Genomic DNA, 26,026 nt, shown 5'->3' on the forward strand with positions numbered 1-26,026 from the left:
AACAGGAAGGAGGAGCAGAGTTACAGTGGATCACTATCCAGCAGGGAAACAAGGTTTATTTCAATTTCTTGGCCATGAGTGAGATTTACTGAGTGGGCAAATTAGGGAGACGACACCATCAGATCCCGAGCCCTCCATGTGTTAATCAAGAGACGGCTGCTGTGCTACATCCATAAATAATGAATAAATTAGGAGCTAAAGCTGAAAGGACAGTTTATTTGTACCATCAGTGAAGATATTTTACATTTGAATTTTTTATTTAACATTTGCAAGATTCAATAACATAAAGAACCTGAACAAGAAAACATTTATGTGGATCAAAATACATTAAAACAAAAACTTTATAATAGGAAACAGAGTTTTCAACCAACTGATGAAAAGAAAGCTAACCACTTGACATGAACACTACAGTAGGACAGTTTTGAAAGCTTAAAATGGAACTAGGGGAAGAGTTTGATTCACAGCTGCCTCATCAGATTTTTACAGGAGATTCTATCTGAACTCTGTGGAGCCTGATCTCAAGCTTTTTGAGTCTGACACAGAAACCAGAGGATCTTTCTGTGTCTTCAGATTCACTGTGATCCAGTGATGGGAGTGATTTCAGCCCTGAGTGATCGCGCTGATGTTTGCACAGAGCAGACAATGAGGTGAATGTTTGGGCACATTGGTAACAGTGAAACAGTTTATTAGTAACGTGGGATCGTTTGTGTGCAGAGTATGAACTGAGATTCCTGAAGCTCTTGTCACACTGGTCACAGCTGTAGTTTCCTTCCATGTGTGTACGTTCATGAAGGTTACGACTATGTGACTGTGAGAAGCTTCTGTCACAGTGTCTGCACTTGTGTGGTTTCTCTCCTGTGTGGACTCGTTTGTGTGATTTAAGCTTCCATGCAGTGGTGAAGGATGACCCACACTGATCACAGAGGTGCTTTTTAACCCCACTGTGAATCAGTTCATGTCGTTTTAAGTGATGTGATGTGGTGAAGCTTCTCCCACATTCTTTGCAGTATTTCAGTTTGTCTCCAGTGTGTCTACGTTGATGTGTTTTAAGGGCAGCTTGCCGACTGAAAGTTTTTCCACAGAGGTCACAATGAAAGTCTTTCCCACCACCACAGTGATGACAGGGTTGAGAACTGGATCCATCTGTGTCGCTCTGCTTCTAAACAAAGACACAAAGACAGTGTAAGTCAGTCCTTCAACATTTGTATCCTGAACGTCGCCTGAAATAAAGAGCATCTCTGCAGACGTCCAACTACATTTGACTGTTTCAGTTAACACACTCAGTTTACTGGGCTGCAATAACTACAATACTACCACCATAATACTACAGTAATACTAAAATCATAACTGAAAGGAAAATCTGAATAATCACTCAGAGCTGCTTTTCCATGCAGTAGAATTGCTAACATGCTAACACAGTTTAATGAGCAGAGTTGTTCCAAACAGTCAGGCTAAAATGACAAGATAACAATATAAATACATACCTCACAGTAGCTGCACTTGTAGAGTCTCTTTCTGGTGTGGATCTGTTGGTGTCGTCTCAGGTGACGTGGAGATTTAAAAGTCTTCTCACACAGGTCACATTGATAAGGTCTCTCCTCAGTGTGGGTAAACATGTGTCGTTGTAAGTCTGTGTGAGTTATAAACTCTTTGCCACACTGTTCACAGCAGTACACATCATGTCTGTTGTGAATGCGTAGGTGTGTATTTCGGCTCCCTCTCTGGCTGAAAGTTTTTCCACAGATGTCACAGCTGTATGCCTTAATTCCAGAGTGGGTAACTAGATGCCTCTGTAAGTGGCTACTGCGAGTAAAAGCTCTGCCACACTGATCACAGCTGTACGCTTTAACTCCACTGTGGATGAGTTGGTGTGTTTTTAGGGAACCCTTCAAGGAAAAAGACTTTCCACACAAGTCACAGCTGAACGGTCTCTCTCCAGTGTGGATGACCTGATGCTGTTTTAGTTTAGCCCTCACAGTAAAACCCTTCCCACACTCGTCACAGGTGTGTTTTTTCTCTCCCTTTCTTCTGTGAGGTTTGTTGGCCTCCTGAGAGCGCTGACTTCTGGCTCCATGTCGGTCCTGCAGTGACAGAGATACAAACAGAGGCAGTGAGTGAAATGCAGTCGTGGAACAAACTCAACCTTCAAACTCCATTAACACTAGTTTTAAACCTGAAGGTGGAGCGTGGCACCAAACACCTTAAAGGTCTCTTATCCCCACCTGCTGGTAGTTCTAACACATTACATCCAACCTGCTGTTAAAGATAATTCATGACTGTTCAAACACTAAAATCATGCACACACACACACACACACACACACACACACACACACACACACACACACACACACACACACACACACTTTTATAATTTAGATTATTTTGTTGTTTCCTATTACATATTTCTATAATTTGTGTAGATTTATACAGAATTATTCAGTGATAATAAATCCTATGTTTGTTTATTCTAAAGGAACCCCGTTAGCTTCCACAACAGATGTTGCTCGTCTTCCGTCAAATACTCACATAAAATATTACACAATAAAGTGGATTCAAGATATCCACATAATTTCACTCTTACATCCACAGTGAGGTTTCACAATTGTTCAAATATAAGCAATCAATAATAATAATAATAATATCAATAACATTGAGGCACATTACACAAATTTCAAAAACAAATCATGTCTTACAATATTTACAACAACTAAAAGCTCTGTAAATCGGCTTTTAAGTGTTCATTGAAGTTTTGAATAATTCTCTAATTTTTTAAGGCAACTTATTCCACTTAAAAGTTGCTCTAAATGTAACAGTTTTACAAAACGTTACTTTTAACTCGAGCATTTACTAAATTGCAGTTTGTTGAAAACTGTGTAATATGATGATGTATTTCATCTGGATACTGCAGCTGAGCAGAATAAATGTGGTGTGTTTAACAGAATTGCTTTCTTTAGAACTACAAGTAAGCCATAGAATATTTTAGCCTGTACAGGAAGCCAAGAAAGGTTATTATGCATGTTATCAATATTAGTATAGTATGAACATCTTCACACTAATCTGGACGCCTTATTCTGGACTAACTGAAGTCTGTTAAGATCTGTCTTATTAGCTGCTGACCAAATGATTGAACAATACTCCAGATGAGACATTACTAGTGCATTAATGACATCTTTCATAATGAAGAAGTGATACACAAAGAGCATTTCATAGCCATAGCTATGCCTTGTCGGCAGAGTTATGTGACATTAGTGATGTTTGTACTTTCAGCGTTAACTTGGTTTTAAAGCCTTTAAAATATACGCCGTTCAATAGTCGACCTTAATCTGACAAAGAATGTGATGATTTTGTGGATAATTAAAGTCAGTCATATATCCACAAACACAACAAGCTGAAAGTCAGTGATGCTGCTCGGTTTGCAGTCCTGAACATCACGGCACAAGCAGGATCCACTGCACTGTTAATGTTAGCTGTGTTATATTGCTGCCTCTGTTCGCTGGTGTCGAGCCAAACGCACTTTAACGTGTGTTTGAACGAGCTGACGGTTCACTCGTTAAGCTGAAAGAAAGATGCTTTAATCACAGCAGTCACACATGTGTCCACTGCACCATCTGGAACTCTTCTTGTTTACACTCGTAATAACACAAACACTAAATCCTGCTTCTCTGGTGCTGTTGTGTAGCAGTGTGTACACCTGAGACTGTCACCTGTCTGTCTGTCCTGCACTCTCTCTCTGTTTCTTTCTCTCTGATTGTGGAATAAAAGTATGAACATGTGTTTATAAGTTACACTTGTGTTTGAATCCTGCAGCTTATCACACATTTGATTTCCATGTGTGACGACTGCAAGTGTCCAGAGTGAGGACAGACTGAGGGACCCACTGCTGCACATCATCTGTGAGGCTTTGCAGCCCTGATGATCCACCAGGACAAACTCAGCAGTGTGTGAGGAAGAGGAGGAGGAAGAGCCAGCAGCAGCTGACAGATGGAGAGAATAGACAGACTGTTCCCTGTTTGTGAAGGACTGCTAGGAAAGTTTAACATAACTGTCTGTGCTGAATCAGTCTTATTAGGTAATGTTCAAATAATGTGATCATCCCAGTGTTTCCAGTGTGGGAGAAAGTACTCAGGGCCTTCAAGTTACACACTATGAAAGGCAGCAACAAGTTTAATGTTCAGAAACCTAAAGTCTGTATCAGCAGCAGGATGGAGCTAAAAATAAATGTTGGTTTCAGTTCTATGAAGCTTTGAGTATTTTGGATCAGTAGCTGCTGTGTTTGTTGCATCATATTGCTGTAACTGTTTATATGCTTTATATATTCTGAGCTAAGTTGATCTATAGTGTTACATCATATTCTATAAGGATGTTATGTGTTTGTAGACTTTCTGCCCAGTTTGACCCATTTAGCAGAAGTCAGCCTGTTTAAGGCTCTGATATCTATTCTGTATGACTTACAGCAGTTATGACATGGTCTGATTTTCTCACCCAATAAAGGAATATTTCATATATCATATATTTTTGGGGATTAAGTTCGTTTTCATGGCAAAGAAGGACGATGCAGTTCATCTGATCACTCCTCATAACATTCTGGAGTGCAGGCAAAATGCTATTATAAAAACTTAAGCAGCAACTTCTCCAGGTTCCAATATTTATGCAATTCTCAAAGCTTTTGGCCACGACTGTATAACCTCTTCTGAAGTTTAGTGGATATTATACATGGTTATGCTCAGGATGTGTCGGCCAGTTTCCACTGGAAACGCCTTTTGGTTAAACTGTCAGCGAGGAATTTGCATTTGCACTGTTACATTTTTATATAACTTTAATGCACATAAACAACAGCTGCTTGTTTCAGTGAAAATACATTGATGGGTTTTTAATAAAGTTGTGCAGCTGTAAAGTATTTTGTCTGGTGTCAATTCTATCGTCAGCTACATCGTTATGGCAAATGTTCAAATGTATATGGTGATAAATATCTTTGGTCATATGGTCCTGCTCTGTCTGTCACCTTCTGTGTTGAGCTCATTGTTTCCTCTGTAGTGGCTGAGCTGAGTCCAAGTAGCTGAAAATGTTCCTCTGCTGCTCCGTCAGACTCTCCTCCTCCTGCTGATCAGCTGGGACACAAAACAGATCTTTGTTAGGCTCCACACTGCACTGAAGAGTCAAAGTGTCTCATATGTTCATCTGACAAGTAAAAGAACACATTTTTGTTTCCCGAGGTGGGCAACTTGTTGGAAACAAACACAAAAGGTTTGAGCACTGATACCTGCCATTGCTGGCATTGAAAGATGCAACGCCAGCAATGTGGATTGTCAAGACTCAAACCAATCATCAAGCAAAGACAACAGGGATCATTTGTTTCTGTTTATTTAGCATTCACAGCATTTGTAGTTGCCTTCTGTGCAGGGGAAGTCCACGCACACTGTGTGGTACCGCCATCCGCAGAAGGTGCATTCAACCTCTGTAAGAGAAACGAGGTTGTCTGAGACTGAAATGATATTCACTAAAGAAGTGGTGATTTGTAAAACTTCACATTTTGATCCGGGACGTACTCTGCATGAAAACAAGCGCTCACTCTTCCTGCTCAACAAATGACAAGGGCGGAGCCTTATACCACGTGATACAGAAGCTGTGCCGTGTGATGCTAAAATTAGCAGGGAAAAAACAACGGAGAGCACGTCAGGGATGACGAGAAAGTGACAGGAGAAAATCCGTCCGGGTCAACCACCCAAACATCAATAACGGGAACCTTAGACAGCGCTTCCCTATACACGTCGAACTGATATTCACTAAAGAAGTGGTGATTTGTAAAACTTCAAGTGTATGATAAGGTGAAAACAAATACACAACTGCATGTCATGTAGTTGAAGGTTTTTTTTCTTTTGGAAGACCAGAAAACACTGAAAGTTACAAATTAGTCCTTTATTTATCCAGGTAAAAAAAAATCTCATTGAGATTAAAAATCTCATTTCCAAGAGAGACCTGGCGTCATGGCAACACAAGTCACATACCACACAGGTATATAACATTTAAAACAAACACAATATCCCAACATGTGTAACAAATGTATTGTGCTTGAAACAAATTCAGAATAGGTGATAAAGCAGCTGCACATGTGTGTCACGAGTAAATCTGGCTGTATAACAAACAGAAACAAGTGATCCTGCTGTCTTTGCTCAATGGTTGGTTTGAGTCTTGACAATCCACATTGCTGCCATCTTTCAATATGTTGAATGCACCAGTGTAAGTGCAGCCACTCAGACTTAATGTGTTCATAGAAACAGGTGCAGATGTGTCACGAGTTCATCCAGCAGTAGCTATGGCACTTGGCCACAGGGGGCAGCAGTGGACTGACCTGCATTTGAGACTGCTCCAGCTGCTCTGTGACAGTCAGTAGATCTGCTACAAATTAGAGATGGCACGATACCACTTTTTTATGTCCGATACCGATATCATAAATTTGGATATCTGCCGATACCGATATGAATCCGATATAGTGTTTTTTAATCAACAAAACTGTTTTTTAAAATATCTTGCTGCATTTTGCAAGTCTGCAAGTTCATACTCAAGTTTAAAACAACAACTACACTAAAGCTATTCTGTTATACCTGTATGCAAAAAAAGTATTTCATAGTTCAGCAATACTGATCAATCTAATAAACTTAGACCTACACCATCCTCCCTATTCTGGTATTTTAAAGAGTACTTAGCGTAAATATTAAGCAACCTAACTAATAGGGTTCCAACTCCCAGCAACAACAAAAATAAATAAATAAAAAATAGGGAACCACCCCTCACGCGCCACCTCATGATGCTTAATCGACGTAATCAACCTTAATTTGATGCAGTGTGAAAAAAATGCACAGAAATCAATTATTTTTCAAGAAATATTAAATAGATTCAACATCTTTCTTCAACAAAATTGCAGACTGCACAGATGGTACCTTCCCAAAGGAAAAAGTACTATAGCTTACTAGGGTATATATATTAGACTTAATAGTCACTATATACAGTAATGGACTTCTATTCATTTTACATCAAATTAAAACTTTGGGTGTCAGATAAGTATTTATTAAAAGCTCGACATTTTAAATGAGAATAAGAAAGAAAAGTCTGTCTTTGTGCCCCCTTTTCCCTGTTCATGCCCTATCGGCCCCCCTGGCTAAACTTTGCTAGATCCGCCCCTGCACAGTTACCAGCGTCAGCTACGTAGTAAAAGATCCTCGAGTAGAAAGTAATATTAAATAAATTCTAACAACAGCTTATCAAGCTTAAACGTGCTGCTGTTGTTCAGCCGCTGGTTTCCTCTTTCTGGTGCAAAGTGGGCCAAAAACAAACAAGAGAGACGGACTCGCGACAGAAAAGCGGATCAGCTGATCATTAAGCGAGAGGCAGTCGCTTGTTAAGCTTAACGTGGGAATGCTTTACAAACATTCAGAGATGGACTTACACACTTGCTTTACTTCTCTCGGGATAACTTTGTCGGAGATGAAATGCTGGGTTGCTAGCGAAGCTCCACATGCTATCCAGACTACCGACAGGTCCCGCATGCCACAGCCGCTCTATCACGTGATGCATACTGCTCCGACGTGCTAACGTTCTGAGGCGAGTTACGGCGTGTTGCAAGTTTTGTGAGGTGCTTTCGTGATATTTAATGGATCGGATTACATTTTTTATTTTTCTCCGATATCCGATCCAGTAATTTAGGTCAGTATCGGACCGATACCGATACGTAATATCGGATCGGTCCATCTCTACTACAAATTGCAGATCATATGCAAGTTTTGAAATGACATTATAAATATTCCTAACTTAGCCACGGCAGCCATGTTGATGTATTACCTATATTGGTATCACTGTGGGGTTGTATACTGTTGATCTAAGGTGGAATTACCCTGTGGAAATAGGAATTTTCCATTTTAGAGCATTTTGAAATCACTGAAAGTTAGGTCAATTATGGACAATTTGAAAGGGCTTTTATTTTTGAAAGCAAAATCAGAATGACTTGATACTGATATGGTATCACTGTGGGGCTTTATACTGTTGATCTAAAGTGGAATTACCCTGTGGAAACAAGAATTTTTCATTTTAGAGCATTTTGAATCGTTAGAAGATTAAGTCAAATATCCGCAATTTCAAAGGGCCATTACTATGAAAAGCAAAATCAGAATGACTTGATATTGATATGGAATCACTGTGGGGCTGTATACTGTAAATATAGAGTGAAGCTATCCTGTGGAAACAGGAATTTTCCATTTTAGAGCATTTTGAAATCACTGAAAGTTAGGTCAATTATGGACAATTTGAAAAGGCTTTTATTTTGGAAGGCATAATCAGAATGACTTGATATTGATATGGTATCACTGTGGGGCTGTATACTGTTGATCTAAAGTGGAATTACCCTGTGGAAACAAGAATTTTTCATTTTAGAGCATTTTGAATCGTTAGGAGATTAAGTCAAATATCGGCAATTTCAAAGGGCCATTACTATGAAAAGCAAAATCAGAAAGAATTAATTTTGATATGGTATTACTGTGAAAAAGCCTGCGGTTGAAAAGTGTTGATACAAAGTTCAAATAGTATTTGGAAATACGACTTTTGCTTTTAAGAGCATTATGAATTCATTGAAAGAGTAGTTCAAAAATGAAGATTCACAGGGCTTTTACTTTGAAATCCAAAATAAGATGGCCTTGATAGTGACAGGGCACAATTAGGGTACAAGGCTGTGTCATATAGATGTAACATTAGAGTTTGTAAAAAAAAAAAAAAGCCTAAATTATATGTTATTATGTTCTTAACATATCTGTTTATTCACTCGAAGTTGGCTTTTATTTTGAAATCCGGTTTCCACATCCATTCCCGTAATACTTTGAATACACAGGGAACGTAAAATAAACTGGAGGCTGGCTTGACATCAGTGAATGCCTCTGTTAGCTACACAGAGTTGCTCAGAGTGCTTGTGTTACACTAGCTAATCTACTCAGTCACTTTAACAGAACTATTAACATTCACATCTCACAGAACTGATTTGATTGGAGCATTACAACACGTTTGCACAGAGCATAGGAGCGCACTGACTCTGCTTCACGAGCGCTCCACCTAACGAGCGGGCTCGCGGTGCGGTCGCGCGGGACACTCCTCTGGTTTTCTCCCGTGTTTACATATAAATAACTTTGGCGGACCGCCTTAACTCTCCCATTCACATTAACGTGGGTAACCATGGTGACAATAAACAACATTTTCGGTGCGAGCACCGTGTACCGACCTGTAAAAGCAGGTGAAGAGCAGAGTAAGGAAGACACGATGCGTCTCTGCTTTCCTCCAGAACGTGTCTGAGGAAGCAGCGGAAGGTGGGCTCCACTTACTGCTCCCCGAAACCCCGGAGCAAGCACCAAAGTTCCGCCCTCACTGCTTTCTAACATAAAATGAATCCCTGTTACATGGATTTTCTATCCTCTTAAAGAAACTGAAAATAAATACATATAGCAATGAAAAATGTCCCGTTACATGAGTGTTTTACACAAAATAATATTAATGTGGTCATTCCCTCACAGGGGTGCCACAACTACACTGCTGTTTTGACAGAGACACAGTGTGTTTATCTAACTTGGCTGAAGCCAAAGTTCTCCAGACAAATTCAGTCTGTTTCTGCCAAGTGTGAACTCACTGGATGAGCGCCAGATACACAGAATCAAAAAGGGATAAATTACTTTTCTTATGTCATGTTCCCGTCACAAACTGGCTCAAGGAGAGGGGAAGCAGGAGTCCACAGATGAAATGTTCCTATAAATAAAGTGGAATTTATTCAAACTTTACCAAAACTTCAACACATCAAATACAAGCAGTTCAGCAGGGAGTGGATGTGTGTTGCATGTGCCAGGTGGATGCAGAGAGAAGCCAGGGCCACGTTCAAACCTGAACACGCTGCACAGTGTTTTCTTCCATTTGTTAGGGATGAATGAAATGCTTCCTTGAAAGGATGTGTGCAGTCACCAGTGGGCGTGGAAGCATGTGCGCCCTCATTTGGTGGGTGTGCAAGAAAAGTCATTGTTACGCCCCAGTCTAGGGGTACAGGAACGCAACACAAGTTTGGAAGGATTGCCCCGCCCTGGTCCCCAAAACCATACACAAAGGGAAACCAATTTCTTAGTGAATCGTGATTTATTTTTCTACACTGCAAAAAAAAAGCTCCGGGGTGAACAAAGGCCAAAATAACAAACAAAACAAGCTAAGTCAGGAGAAGGTGTTATCTAAAACCCTATGTGAAATCAAACATCAAACAAAAGACAAGCGCTACACCTAACTCCCTAACTGAAATAAACAGGAGAAAACAGTGCAAGGAAAAACAATAAGGCAGCTCACCCCTTCTGTTGCAGTGCTATTTACAATGTGCTATTTACAATGAAAACTAATGTACACACTATATACAAAACTCCGAAAAGTCGCAAAAAGTCACAGGCACAAATGTCTCAGGTGTTGGAGGCCAGGGTCAGGTCTGCTGCTGCTGTCAGTGGCTGCCCCAGGACAACTGCTGGTGAGGGATTTGAAGAGGATCACATGGCCAGGGGACCAATCAGCAGCCGTCAGCTCATCCACTGCGGGACCTGCAAAACTTAAAGGCACAGACAACAACAGCCACCAAAACAGATTATGGACAGGGCCATAACAGTCATCCTGTCACACAGCAATGCCTACATAAATCACACCACTCTGCTTAAAATAATAATGTTTAGTGAAGCAGGTGAAGCAAAGGGCTGCTTTTAATAGGCTGGGAGACCCAGGTGTGCTGCTTTAGCTGCTGAGCCTCTTATGACAGAACAGCGGAGAGTGGTAAGAAGGGAGGAGGGGGTCTGGCTGTGTTTGTGAACGATAGATGGTGTAACTCTGGGCATTTCTCTATCAAAGAGACGCTATGCTGTAAGGACATTGAGCTGCTAGCGGTTAGCATGAGACCGTACTATCTACCACGAGAGTTTACACACGTGATTATGATAGCTGTGTATGTCCCGCCCTCTGCTAACGCTGCAGCAGCCTGTGAGGTCCTGCACACTGTAACCAGCAGACTCCAAACACAGCACCCTCAGGCCCTTTTCCTGATCTCTGGGGACTAGTGGGCCTAGTGCAGGGGTCAGCAACCTTTAACACCCAAAGAGCCTTTTGGACCCGGTTTCCACGCAAAGGGTCAGGGTTCGGGAAAACACTGGGAGCCGCAAATACTTTGTGACATCTAAAATGAAGATAACACTGTGTATATTGTTTTTACCTTTATGCTTTGTGTGAACAACTACAGTGTGTTGCTTATGAAATCCATGAAGTGCTACAGAGAAAATTACATTTGATTTATGTAATGAACACATTTTGAGCTCTTAAAGAAATATAACAAAGGAAAGCTGAACTACAATGATCCATGTAGCAAACACAAACTGTTATATCGCCTTTGGGCTTTTGGAGCCTTGACCTGACTTTTAAAAAATAATTGGAAAAAAGCTCTATGCTGCTACAAAATGAAAAATAGATTTATTTTTTTTGAGAAAAAAAAGTAATAGAATATAAATGTATTTTTATATTCCAATATCACAATAATCTTCCAATGTAGAACTACAAGTTAAAAAAGAAGTAACATAAATCAAATCCACTTCAGCTAAATACTTCTCATTTATTTCCATCTTACATGCTGTGACTGCAGCCATTCCCACATCTCTGTGAATGGGACTCATGGACATGGATCAGTGGTTGTTGATCAATGGTCCTGAGAATCTGCATAATTAAGATGAAGGAACGGAGCTCCCAGCCCATCGTTCCTGCAGCTGCTTTCAGTCTTTATGCAAATGTCCTGTTTGTAAGACTGAAACCTGCAGCTGAGACTGAAGACGTCACCTGATGATGACGACACGTTTCTCCCACAAAACGCTGCGTCCAGATGAACAGAAGCAACAGACTCACTTTCCTGGATGATTGAGATGCATCAAGACTTCATTGTGTGTTACTTCTCATTCAGCACAGACACATTATTCCTGTTAGGTCATGTCAGCTGTCACTCAGTACAAGCACAACTGTGAACAACACAAACTTCTCTTCAATGTGTCACAGAAACACTAAGTGTGAGAGCCTGTATGACACACAGGACAGACTGTAAGCTCTGCTGGCTGCACAGCACTTTGTAGCAGTTTTCCAACATGTCCTCCACCCGTGATGTCAGTGGTGGGACCCCAGTCACAGCACTCAGCACCACCTCCTTTAAATGGATTTTATAGCAGTTCCTCCCGTTACTCGGTGCAACGCTTCTTAAATGTGTTTTTGCAGGATAAAACACAGCAGGTGGTGTAGAGAGGACGTCAGCTGACGGAGCAGAGGGAGGCAGACTGTGGATAAATGACAGAGTGAGAGGAGAGCAACCATGACAGAAGCACAGGTGTGGCAGATAGAAGTGGCTTTATAGACACTTATTGTCAGTCCTCGTGCATGCTGTGGAAATAAGTGTCTGTGTCATGAGGTGACATGTGAGCTTATCTTTGGTCAATAAAGCTGAACGACCAGTTTTCACTTTGCTTGTTACGCTTGTTTAGTGACGTCTGGGTTTCTGTGGAGCCCGAATTTTGATGAGTTCTGGTGAAATCATCTGAGATCATCTGAGCATCGGTGAAGAGTCAGCAGAGAAAGTGTGGGACAGAAGTTTGCTTTGGACACATGGACTGAAATCAAAAAGTAACAAACAGGATTTCCAATGGACAGTATGGAGAAGTGAAAGTACACAAAGGCTGTGCTGGAACACGTGTGTTACACTTTTTGACAGCTGAGAACAAAACACAATATTTTGCATCATCTCTGCAGTGTCTCTTCTTTCCTCTGCTGTTGTGCTTTTAGCTCCAAACTGTTTCAAATGGTTTGTCAGCAAGCTGACCTCTGACCTCTGCAGTACTAACTCCTGACCCGTACAAAGAGCGGGCGTTTCTGACCTTTGACCTGCAGCTGTATGTCTCTCAGTCTCAGTTCTTCTCTCCGTCACTGATGGAGCAGGTGTAGTTGCTGCTGACAGTCAGTCGTTTGTTTTCTCAGAGTGAGGCTGAAGTCTGAACTGTTCAGAGCATCAGGTCTCATCAACGTGCGCTGCTGTAACGCCGCTTTGTCCTCTGAGATCACCAGGTATGAAACCTGAGTGCTGACAGAGCAGCATGTTCCCCCTCATTCACCTCCACCACCACAGCCAAGGCATGCTGGGAAACTGAGGACACACAGACGGAGAACTGAAGTGTCTGCTGTGTGTTCATCTCAGAGTCCTCACAGGTGACACATTAGCTCCAGAACACCAAGCCAGGTGTTTGAAGCCTGACAGGGATTCTTCCCATCCAGAGGGAGGATTTAGCTGCACAACAATGAACATTAGTGTGTAGTTTAGAAACACAGACTGTGCCTGCACTGCATCTAGTGAAGAAAAGTGTTACTGCCAGAGAACGAGGCTCCTTTAAAGCAGCTGATATTAAGGTTGAAAAATCAACAATAAGCTGATGTAATCAACGTTTCACAAAATGGTCAGCAGCTAAAATCTGGAGCCGTTCTTTGCTGGTAATTAACAGTTTGTTCTTGTTAGCTAATTATGTCATTAAAGGTAGCAGCAGAAGCCTTGTGTTGAAAGCCCATTCACTCACACATTCACACAGTATGTGTGTGTCTGTGTTACACTGTGGACATCCCTTCTGTTGGAGCGCCATCTTGTGGCAGGTTTAAGAAATGTTCTTCTTGTAAATCCAAACTGATGCACCTCCATAGCAGACTGTGGAGGCTTTCAGTGACATGAAGACTTGATTTATACTGTCATATTCTCCTGTTACACAAAGCACAGCACGCTGAACATGGATGAACTGAAACTCCCAGCATCTGACTGAGGAAAAGCACAAATCATTCTCACACTGACTCCTGCTTGATTTTAGATTTGCTTTCAAATCCTCACACTTTCATATGAAGCACTAAATGGGCTCCAGACTGTTTATCTCAGCTTCCTGTCAAACACACTGCTGCTCACACCGAGGCTCAGTTTACTCCTCCAGCCTGGCTTAACCTGCTGTCTGTTAAAAACAGTCCCACACTCCTCTGTTTAATCCTTCTGATCAGACTCTTTGATTTTGTATTGTTTTTACCTGAAGTTGTGTTTTTGACATGGTTCTGTCTGTGAAATAAAGCTCACACACACACTGCTACAGTCCTTCATACACTTAGAAACGAAGCTGCTCCTTTCCTCAGTGCTGACACATAAAGAAGAGTTGGTTTTATATCCAACACGTCTCTGTTCCAGAAAACAGCTTCAGCAGCCTCTGAGTCTGAACTTGGAGTTGGTTATAAGCCACAGGCCTGTGTGCACAGCAATGAGGAAATATAATGCAGTAAGTGAAACATGGATGTGTGGAACAGATTATCCCAAAGGTTGATTCTGTTCATCTGGACGTTCTCAGTGAAACATTTGGTCTCTCGGTCAGGTGACTCCTTTAGTCTCAGCTGACTGCAGCTTTCCAAACCTTTGTCACTGGATCACTCACTTCATCTCCAACGTGTCCCTGACACAGACAGCTGGAGCCGTTACAGCAAAATCATTGATCATCGTTTTTAGAACATTAGCTGGTGTTGGTGGGCAGGCTAGCAGTGCTAATTGTTAGCACTAGTTCTGCTGCTCTCCCTTTGTCTCTGTTATTGTTGGTCTTTAGTGAACAATAGAAAGTGTCTTCATGAGACTGTTGCCTAATGTTCAAATGTAGATAACACCACCTGCACCAACCTGTTACACAGCACAACCCTCTGGTGTAGCTTTGGCTGGAGCACATATTGGCAGCTCCAGTGACATCACCACTCCATGGTGACATCATCTCTACAGACTGTGGCTGTTACATATCCTCACCTGGTAATAATAAGACTGTCCTCAGCTGCACACAGCTCCAAGATGAACAAACTGAAGTAAATACAAATTAGAGTTACGATAGATTGAAATCTTGTAATCAGAGCTAATTCTTAGTGAAACTCTCACAACATCATATCATGATCCTGGGTTAGTGTCTCGGTCTCAGATCACAACATCAGCACAGGCTTGGCTTGGGTGAGGTATTGAGTGGTTCTTGTCCATGACAGCTGCAGGTACAGTGCCATCAGCCATGCTGCACCACATGTCTGCCCAGGAACATTAGTGTGGCTGAGTCTCATGTAAACATTGTGCTAAAGTGGTGGGAAAGTGGCTGCAAGCTGGCTGCACTGTGTCCAATACTCTCAGTATGATATCCACAAACCTCTGAGTGTCACAGAGTGGGCCTGTGCTCAGCTCACTGTGCCCCATTCAATTCTACTTGCATAGTTTTACAAGTAAAATTAAAAGTTGCTCAATGATAAGTTATTGTAGTAACAACTAAGTCCATGGTCATTATTTGTTAATAGTAGCTTAAAGCTTCTGCACCAATCATGGAGCACCAGGTTTAGAGCATGTGGATCTACAAAAGTAAGTCCCAGTAAGATGGGCTGAGCCTTACATACTAGAAGAAACATGTCATTCCCAGCAGATGAAGCGCCCTTTAAAGCAGGATCTCACTTTAAACCTAAAGAACTTGCTATGAGCATGCAGTGCATTCATGCTTATTATTCATACGATTGTGGGGAGCTAATAAAGTGCAACTATCACATTACATTTTATTATTAAATTGTTGTTAACAATCCCTTCACTTCTGCTTATCTAATTCATGGTTGCAGGATGGCTGACAGCTTCCATTAGGCAGGAGGTAATGTCCATTCTGGCCACAGTGCAACCCACAATGTGTAACTGACACTATTATATTGCATTATGTCACATTGTTACATCTTTTTAATAAATGATGACAGTCAGCTGAATTTGCTGCCCCCTTGGTGGAGGACATCAGGATCAGCAGCTCCATCACAAACACCACAGAAGAAGAACAACACTGGATCAGATTATCTGGATGTGTTTGACAGGGACAGTGTTCATGTTCATGGACATCAGGACAAAAACAGACGATGGAAACCTGCCAGATTTGAGCTAAACTGCTCGTTTCCATGTGTAGTCCCTGGGAGGTCACATGACCAACAAAGACACACAAGCTGTGTCCCAAAACGTCGGCTGCATCCTCCGGAGGCCGCATTTGAAGGCCGATGACGTCACAGCCAGGCGACGAAGGCTGTCCCGATTCCTCGACTCCTTCAAATGCGTCCTTCATTCCCCCGAGTTTGAAGGAGGGGTCGGGTGTGTCCTTCGTGGCCCACCATATCCCAGAATTCATAGCGCGGCCCAGCCAAATTTCAGCTGCCAACAATGGCGGCCGCTACTAAGTTTTAAAATTTAACGAGGGAGCACTACTTACTTACAATGAATTCCTTACACTATATCATTTTCCCGTCAGTGTTGGGGAATTCTCAATGGTGCTTGGTGCCATACCCTCAGGGACTTTAATGTTATATAAAAACACTGACAGCTCAATATCTGCCTCAGTCACTCTCCCTGATCCAGCTGAGTCAGCAGTGGGAAAAATCTGCTTTTCACAGGAACTTGGTAACAGCAATAAGAGAATACGTAGTTTATTCCAAGAAGATATCATGTCTCTCCCATATATAGAATATCTTACTGGAACCGACATGTTCCAGATATCACCTGGAAGACAGTCTGGATGATCCCATAAATATCTAATTGTGAACAAGGTGAAGGAAATCTCATATAAAATTCTTCATAAATGTGACCCAGCCAGTCACTATATGGTAACATTTAAAAGAGACATAAATACTAATTGAACTTTCTGTGGGGATCATCCAGAAACTGTGGCACATCTCTTTTGGTTCCTCTACACAGAGATTCTGGAAGAATTTAGCAGTTTTGTTATTGTCCATATTTTAAGGGAGTTTTCTTTACGATGGGAAATGTTTTATTCTGTTTCTTTAAGTTCCCCAGGAAGAATGATAAATGTTTTTTATAAAAAATTTGTTAATACTTTTAGCTATTTTATATCCATAAATGTAAGTTTATTAATAAAACACCATATTTCTGCCGTTTTATAAGGATATGAATTGTACATACAATCAATTTCAGACTCAACCAACAAAAAGCCTCTCAGAACAATATTTATATGTTGATTTTTTTCGCCTACTCATATCATCATTTTTTTACTCCTGGTTCTGTATGTTCATGTTCTGTTCCTTTGTAAACTTCATCTGTTTGTATGTTGTATACTCATTGTGTTTCAATAAAGTTCGATTTAAAAAAAGGTACGTTCTAAACGAAGCTTCAGACGTCACTGATCACGTGACTCTGGCCAAACGAATCAAGCCTCGACACGGTGCTTCTGAAGCAGCGCGTTGATCTTTCTGACACACGCACCGGAGCGTCAGCTTCAAGCGGACCATCACTACGTCTCACATCTAAAGGTGTCAAGGTAACTTTGAACTGAGTTCAGTCAATCTGGAGTTTTTCCAAGTTTTCTGTTGCTCTCTGTGAGAGAAGAGCGTTAAAGGCGGGGCTCTCCAGAGTCCAGCAAAACAGGAAACCACAGCTGGGTGTGTGTAAGTGTGCAAACCAATAGAATGCATCGTGGTGGGGGGGGCATCACGGGCAAGAAAAAAATAAAAGAATCGGTCGTACCCATGCTTCCCCGACGTCATGCCAGCGCATATTGGGAAATTCGTAGGCACCGATCGGTTTTCTATCAGCCATTTGCTGGGAGTAAGGGCGCCCTCCGTTTGCGAGGTGCGCCTGCTGCTGGCGGCACAGGGAGGAGAGGGCGGGGCGGCGGGGAGTCTCTGGCTGGCTGCAGCGGCATCTAATAACCAACTCGCAAAACAAAATAAAAACAACACAACAAACAGATATTATGATACAGACTTATAATCTGCACCCATGTTTTTTCTGAATTCTATAAAGTGAGCGCGAGAGCCCTCGGTGCGCCTGCGCGCTGCTGAAGCCAAAGTAAACTTTATTGTCATCTCCGCTACAGACAGTCCAGCATATAGAGAGACGAGACGACGAGGCTGCAGTTACAGCGGTGCAAGTAAACAAACAATAAATATAAGAAGAGTAAGAAAATAAATCTACACTTTAGGACTCAGGGTAAAGGATCAATAACAATTTAAATTATAATTTACAGTTTGATGATTTAAAGTCTCACACAACCCGTCAAAAGGGGCGGGGCCGGCTGCTTCCAAGTAGAGCACATTTCATTTATAATGATGTAAATCCAAGCCCATCATGGATTCACGATCTGAATCCTGGGTTGTGTGAAATCCCAGAAATCAACCTTAGACAAAGTGAATCTGTGAACTAAGGTGTAGGTCTGTTAGGTTAATTGTGCTGATCCTCGGGTTGGGGGATTTGTGTTTGTACTGGAGCGCAAAATTCAAACCAATGGAAGATGGACAACAAAAGTTCAAAGCCATCAGGTGCTCAGTTTATGTATTTATTTTTGGCCTACATCAGTAAGAAATGCCAAATTATATACACAAAGTTACAGGAATCACCACTCCTGTTATTCATGATGATTTCAGTAACATCACATAATAACATGTAACGTTATTATGTGATGTGCGTACTGTTAATGCTGATACTGTGGTGAAATTCTCTGCTTCTTTTGTGTATTCTGCATCTATTACGTCAGATTGTCTTACCCCTCATATGGTTGAGAATTTTGCCAATACCCTGTTAACTACATGTTCCTCCATCCTCGACACTGTGGCACCTATTAAAATGAAGCGCCCCAGAACTTACTCACAATGTTGGTTAAGTGACTCTGTTCGCGCTCTACGACGTGCGTGTCGGCGGGATGAGAGAAGGTGGAGGAAAGATAAACTCCAGGCATCTTACGACATCCTACGTACTAGTCGCTTGAAGTTTCAAACTGCTGCCAAAATGGCTAAAGCAGCTTTTCTTTCAAAAATTATCTCTACCAATGGTAACAATCCTCGAATTTTAAAAAGCTAGGCCAGGAAAATCTGCTTCATGGTTTTGTGTTTTATCCTCAGTTACTTTGACACAAAAGCATCTGCTGTGATGCTCACACCTCTGATGAAGTTTCACAAGTGTCAGTACTGATAAATGATCAGAATTATAATGTTTCTGACTCTCTGAGTAAGAATTAAATGGAATCTAATTGGGACCTTGTGAATTGGAATTGAACAGGTTCTAGAAATCAGTGATGATACTCAGCTCCAATACCCACCTATGATATTAGGCTGACGAACGCTGACTGGGTTTCATTTACCAGCTTTTTATGTTCTTCCTGCAGTTTCCTCCCCACATCACTCATCTTAACTTTTTTCCAGTCCTCCTCAGTCTAAACAGAACACACAACAATACAAAGAAAAGCTCAGGTGATTGATCTCTAACACTAGGCATCCCCAGTCTTATTCTTAGCAGTCTAACTTCTCACCATATCTTTGAAGGCCTCTCCATTGTAGTAGCGCTTGGATGCTGGATACTCTATCGTTTTGTCACATAGTTCCAGGAAACTGGAAGCCACCAGATGCAGCTCCTCTCCGTCATAGCCGTACAGCTTTTTGTCCTCACGCGTCATCAGCACAAGCTCGTCACATGGACATGAGGTGCCCTTTACCACACCAATAACCTGCATTTTTACAATCTCGGGAAGGTAGAATTTTCCCCAGGCGTTAACTTCATCATCATCCCCGTTGTATTTGGTGTTCTCAAGCTCTTCTATCCACAGGTCAGCACCACTTGGCTTCTTCAGGTGAACGCACATGCTTTTGTTTTTGGAAACAAAATCTTTCACCCATTTCAGGTACTTTTCACCTGGAAAGAAGCAGACAAGGAAATATGGATGAATGTAGAAGTGTTGGAAAAGACAAATAGCAAGGTTATCCTACAGCAGTTTGTGAAAATGTATCTTGAAATAAGCAGGCAAAATGAGGATCTCACTTATCTCATATGTTCTGACTACCGACTTTCTTCAGTTAAAGGACAAAAAAAGGGCACACTGGAGGCTGACAGAGTGTGCAATGGTGGGAATCATTTTGCAGAACTCACTAAAGTTTGTTTCTCCTGGAACAAGCTTTTTACACTTCGGCAAATGAAAATACTGTGTTAAACTAAAAAAGAGCACCAGACCAAGGTCTACAGTACTAACAGAAAAGCATGCCGTTACCTGTTGCCTGTCGACACAGCTGCTGATCTTCCTCACCAAAAAAATGAGGATCCCTGAAAGGAATAGAAAGGTTATGTTAAAATGAATGACTGTCACGGTGATCATGGGAAGCTCCAAAATATCACAACAATAGCTACGAAATCACAAAATGCAGTGTGATGTCTGTAAGCACCAAACATGACATCTCTGCAAATTCATCTTGAAACATGTAGGTACCTCACACGTACAGCTGCAGCCATCTCAGCCATTTATCACTGTGGCTGCCAAGTGGCTGCCACTTCACAAGCGCATGGCACAACATAGAAGAGCCACCTCCACAGGACAAGACTCAGCAGTCCATCTGCATCTTAAGGATAAAGGACACTCTTTCGAGGATGCTAATGTTCACATTTTGGGCAGAGAGGACAGATGGTTTGAAAGAGGAGTGAAAGAAGCATCTATGTCCACTGTGAGCGACCATCTTTGAACAGAGGCGGGGTTTACGACACCAACTCTCTGCCATCTATAATCCAGTTTTGAGATCCCTTCCCAGACGCCTTAACGCCCACTCACATCCTGGGCCATCTGACCTCAGGAATTCGCATGATAAGGTGGGGCCAGGTTTCACAATGAACTCACCCGAAACTGGCTGATTGGGGCCCACACCCAGTTTCCCACCTTGGCTCAGGCGATTAGAGGATCATCAGGGGGTCCTTTTGTCCCTCTGTGGGGGGTCACTCCCACTAGGTTTATATCTGGGACTCTCCACCATTTGACCTTAGAACTGAAGAAGCTTCTCGGATGAGAGGTGAAACGTCTTCAAGTAACTTAAAGAAGTCCAGACGCTTTTCTTTGCAAGCTCCTTTGACTACGATGACCTGGATGACTGAGAACCTTCACAGACATAAGGTGAATGTGACAAACAAAGCGCCTTCTTGTTCTCTGTGATAATGTAAAGTTATTAATGAAAAAACAAACGAGTAAAAAACGGACTGGAAACATGTCTTCAATCAAAACTCGACAAAAACAAAGAAACAGCCTCACTTCTCTGCGACGCTCCCTAAAAATGACGTTACGTGTTACGTACCAGAGATTTCTATACAGCCCTTTATCAAGCCGAGAGAAAGTGACGCAAAACCCTCCAACTAATAACGACTAGCAGAGAGGCTCAGCTGAGTGTAGTTACCTGGTTTGCAGACGCATACAGACGTTTCCTGTCCTCTCGGACGCAGCTGTGATAGAACATGTGGTGCATTACCGCCACCAACTGGCTTGGAGTGAGGACCGGAAATCGCTCATGCCAAATCAAAAAAAAAAAAACATAAAGAAAGATTAAGTGAAGAGATAAATGAATACATTAAATCAAGAAGAAAAAAACCCACCACCGGACATATACATCCTCATATCCTTCTGTACAAATGAGTTTGTTTTAGAAACTGAAAAAAGCCACAAAACCTTCACATCTAGAAATCCTTTGCAGTAAAACTTGTTTTTTGGCAGGTTCCACAGGTTTTGAATCAGTTTTCTTCTTTATTCCTGATAATTTTGACAATGAAAAAGAACATGTTCTATAGGGCTTTGGAGTTGACGTCACGCCGCAATGCATTGTGGGAGCGCGGCACCATTTTCGAGGTCTACGAATCAAAACAAACACACTGTGTTGGAACGACGATTACAAGATGCTTAAAAGCAGCTCAAAAGAGAACCGACTGTATAGAGACCGATTGCGTCCAGAGGCGAAGCGGCGGTACTTGCAGAAAATAGCGTGCAGTGGAAATGTGGACCCGTATGAAATACGGCCGTGGAGTAGAAACCCTGAAGACGTAGCCTGATATATTTTCGTACCTTATCTGTGGAGTCAGCGCGTACAAGTTGTCATTCAAACAAAGGTAAGTCAGCTCGAGTACTGCGTGTGAAATGCGTTTGATTTCCCTGCAAACATTCACATTAGTGCAGCATAAATTCATTCATGAGGGGAAATTACAGTGAGAACATGTGGAGGCTGTTAGAGGGAGAAGATAGTGAGTTCAGTGCAGGGCTGTGCAGAGAGGTTTAAAGGGGCGGGTGCTCAAAGTTAAAAAGGGGCACATTGAACCAGGCTGAATAACAACAACACACATTCATCAAGAATCTAATATGGGAAGGGCAGGGCTGTGTTGGTCTGAGACTGTAGACATTAAAAAGTCCACAGGAGAGATGGTAGCTGATTAAACAAATGTCATGAGATAATAACAAAATGCAAAGATTGGTGACAGCGCTTGGAACCATAAGGCAACAAAAAACTATGTATGTAAAAAAAAAAAAAAAAAATATATATATATATATATATATATATACAGTGGGGCAAAAAAGTATTTAGTCAGCCACCGATTGTGCAAGTTCCCCCACTTAAAATGATGACAGAGGTCAGTAATTTGCACCAGAGGTACACTTCAACTGTGAGAGACAGAATGTGAAAAAAAAATCCATGAATTCACATGGTAGGATTTGTAAAGAATTTATTCGTAAATCAGGGTGGAAAATAAGTATTTGGTCACCTCAAACATGGAAAATCTCTGGCTCTCACAGACCTGTAACGTCTTCTGTAAGAAGCTTTTCTGTCCCCCACTCGTTACCTGTATGAATGGCACCTGTTTGAACTCATCATCTGTATAAAAGACACCCGTCCACAGCCTCAAACAGTCAGGCTCCAAACTCCGCCATGGCCAAGACCAAAGAGCTTTTGAAGGACACCAGGAAAAGTATTGTAGACCTGCACCAGACTGGGAAGAGTGAATCTACAATAGGCAAGCAGCTTGGTGTGAAAAAATCAACTGTGGGAGCAATCATCAGAAAATGGAAGACATACAAGACCACTGATAATCTCCCACGATCTGGGGCTCCACGCAAGATCTCATCCCGTGGGGTCAAAATGATGATGAGAACGGTGAGCAAAGATCCCAGAACCACACGGGGGGACCTGGTGAATGACCTGCAGAGAGCTGGGACCAAAGTAACAAAGGTCACCATCAGTAACACACTACAACGGCAGGGAATCAAATCCCGCAGTGCCAGACGTGTCCCGCTGCTGAAGCCAGTGCATGTCCAGGCCCGTCTGAAGTTTGCCAGAGAGCACATGGATGATACAGCAGAGGATTGGGAGAATGTCATGTGGTCAGATGAAACCAAAGTAGAACTTTTTGGTATAAACTCAACTCGTCGTGTTTGGAGGACGAAGAATACTGAGTTGCATCCCAAGAACACCATACCTACTGTGAAGCATGGGGGTGGAAACATCATGCTATGGGGCTGTTTTTCTGCCAAGGGGACAGGACGACTGATCCGTGTTAAGGACAGAATGAATGGGGCCATGTATGGTGAGATTTTGAGCCAAAACCTCCTTCCATCAGTGAGAACTTTGAAGATGAAACGAGGCTGGGTCTTCCAACATGACAATGATCCAAAACACACCGCCCGGGCAACAAAGGAGTGGCTCCGTAAGAAGCATTTGAAAGTCCTGGAGTGGCCTAGCCAGTCTCCAGACCTCAACCCCATAGAAAATCTGTGGCGGGGGTTGAAAGTCCGTGTTGCTCGGCGACAGCCCCAAAACATCACTGCTCTCGAGAAGATCTGCATGGAGGAATGGGCCAAAATACCAGCTACTGTGTGTGCAAACCTGGTAAAGACCTATAGTAAACGTTTGACCTCTGTTATTGCCAACAAAGGTTATGTTACAAAGTATTGAGTTGTATTTTTGTTATTGACCAAATACTTATTTTCCACCCTGATTTACCAATAAATTCTTTACAAATCCTACCATGTGAATTCATGGATTTTGTTTTTTCACATTCTGTCTCTCACAGTTGAAGTGTACCTCTGGTGCAAATTACTGACCTCTGTGCAAGTTCCCCCACCTAAAATGATGACAATCGGTGGCTGACTAAATACTTTTTTGCCCCACTGTATATATCAGCAATCAATCAGAAAATCATTGGTTCATATTACAATTAAATATGAACAGGCTCCTTAGATGTAAGCAGTTCAGATCTGATGTCATTTACATTCTTCACACAGCACATTCGTCCAGGCTGACAGGTAAACATAGAACTAATCTCAGGTAACATGACTCATAGTAGAGATCCAGTAAGAAAGATTGCAGGCTCTAATATTATTACCACACAATCCAAGGACACACCAACAGCTCAGATTTGTAGAACTATTTAAACAAATGTCTTCTGAATATTCAATTCAGGTTCACAGTGGGGAGGGGGGGTTTCGTGGAATTTTTTAAATAAAGTCTGCAACACAGAAAGAGCTGTGATCAAGCTATTTATTACTGCGCCAACACACATCAAACATCACAGTTCAGTCATGTCAGCGCTGCCACAGAGGTCGTGCTCCTCCTCCTTTACGCCTTCCAAGGAAGAGGGAGGAAGTTACAAACTGATCCTACCACACTTCACGTGTCTCGCTATGAAACCTAACGCATCAATGGTTGTGCTGTTTTGTGCCCTTGGCCTTATCAGCACCTGTAAAGGGAGTTGTTTTCTCAAACTGCTGAAGTAAGTTCATCTAGTTTTAGCAACTTTCACTGAACAGTAACAGTGTCACAACTAAGCATATGCATAAGCACTTAAACACTTTAAATGAGAATAACAGAACATTTCTATTACAGAGGCTGGAACCTGTCCCAGTAGTAGGTAGAGCACACCTGGACAGGTCACCAGTCTGTCAGAGGACTAACACAGAGACAGACATCAGAGTAACAAATCTATTTAAAATTAATGTAAGTTTGCTGCAGCTGTATGTATGAACATGTGTTTCTGTGCTCACAGTCCACCTCTCAGGAACCTGCAGTTCACTTTTAGTCTACTTTAAACAGACCTCACAAAAGGCTGATGTGGCTGGATCAGTAGTCTGATTTGAGTACGATACCTTTGGCCAGGGATTCATCTGGTGCATCGCTTCACTGCAGTCTTACGTATTTTCCCCACACCTGAATAAAAAAATACTGATATATACAAATAACAGCTTCAGCTGATGCAGCCTGACTCAATCCTAGATGTTCAGCACACAGAGACACAGAGGTGCCGTTTAAAGTTTAGTGTTAACCTGAGTCACTGATCATTTGCAGTATTACAGAGTCTGGCAGTCTTTGCATGATGTCCACGTCACTGTAAGTTTCTAGCTGACTTCACTGCAATTTCAATTTCAATTTCTGCTGTTCACAAACGCTGTCCATCTAATCTGACTGAGCTGGAGCTGTTTTGCAAAGAAGAATGGGCAAAGATTTCAGTCTGTAGATGTGCAAAGCTGGCAGAGACAGACCCTAAAAGACTGGCAGCTGGAACTGCAGCAAAAGGTGGTTCTACAAAGTGTTGACTCAGGGGGCTGAATAATTACGCACACCCCACTTTGCAGTTATTTATTTGTAAAAAATGTTTGGAATCATGTATGATTTTCGTTCCACTTCTCACGTGTGCACCACTTTGTGTTGGTCTTTCACCTGGAAGTCCAATAACATTGATTCATGTTTGTGGCTGTAATGTGACAAAATGTGGGAAAGTTCAAGGGGGCCGAATACTTTTGAAAGCCACTGTATATGTAGACACAGGACTACAAGTAGAAGATCAGACATGAAAGTGGAGATAACACAGAAGACCTGCAGCAAAGGTCAGAGGTCAGACTGGGCCCCTGGATTCAACAATGAGCCAATGATCATCAAGCAGTGACTAAAGCAGAGCCCTGACGTTCTGACATTCATCACACAGTCAGAACAAATGTCTGCTGATGACTTCATCTCATGAAACGACTGATAGATGTCAGTTCATTGATCAGCTGAGCTGCTGATCTTCATCGTCACAGAAACATTCAGCTTGTTTCAATCAGTAAATAACTCCCACTACTCCCAGTTTGAACTGTTCCCACTCAAAATGCTGTGAG

At 42.0% G+C, this 26,026-nt stretch overlaps 1 protein-coding gene and 1 long non-coding RNA gene across 2 annotated transcripts in view; one reads left to right on the forward strand and one right to left on the reverse strand.

The window, feature by feature from the left end:
* Positions 1-26,026, forward strand: part of LOC147337001 (protein NLRC3-like) — a 618,167-nt gene that overhangs the window by 332,219 nt on the left and 259,922 nt on the right. The gene's annotated exons all lie outside the window — the stretch shown is intronic.
* On the reverse strand, positions 1,955-9,425 carry LOC147337012 (uncharacterized). The gene is made up of 3 exons (XR_015128558.1): positions 9,262-9,425; positions 5,005-5,110; positions 1,955-2,081 (listed from the first exon to the last, which is right to left on the reverse strand). It is a non-coding gene; the product is annotated as an uncharacterized LOC147337012 (long non-coding RNA).

The sequence above is a fragment of the Aulonocara sp. 'chitande type north' Nkhata Bay genome, linkage group LG3 (genome assembly GCF_057382095.1).
Source record: "Aulonocara sp. 'chitande type north' Nkhata Bay isolate Kocher_YH1m ecotype deep benthic linkage group LG3, A_spYH_male_GT1.1, whole genome shotgun sequence".
Taxonomy (NCBI): Eukaryota; Metazoa; Chordata; class Actinopteri; order Cichliformes; family Cichlidae; genus Aulonocara; species Aulonocara sp. 'chitande type north' Nkhata Bay.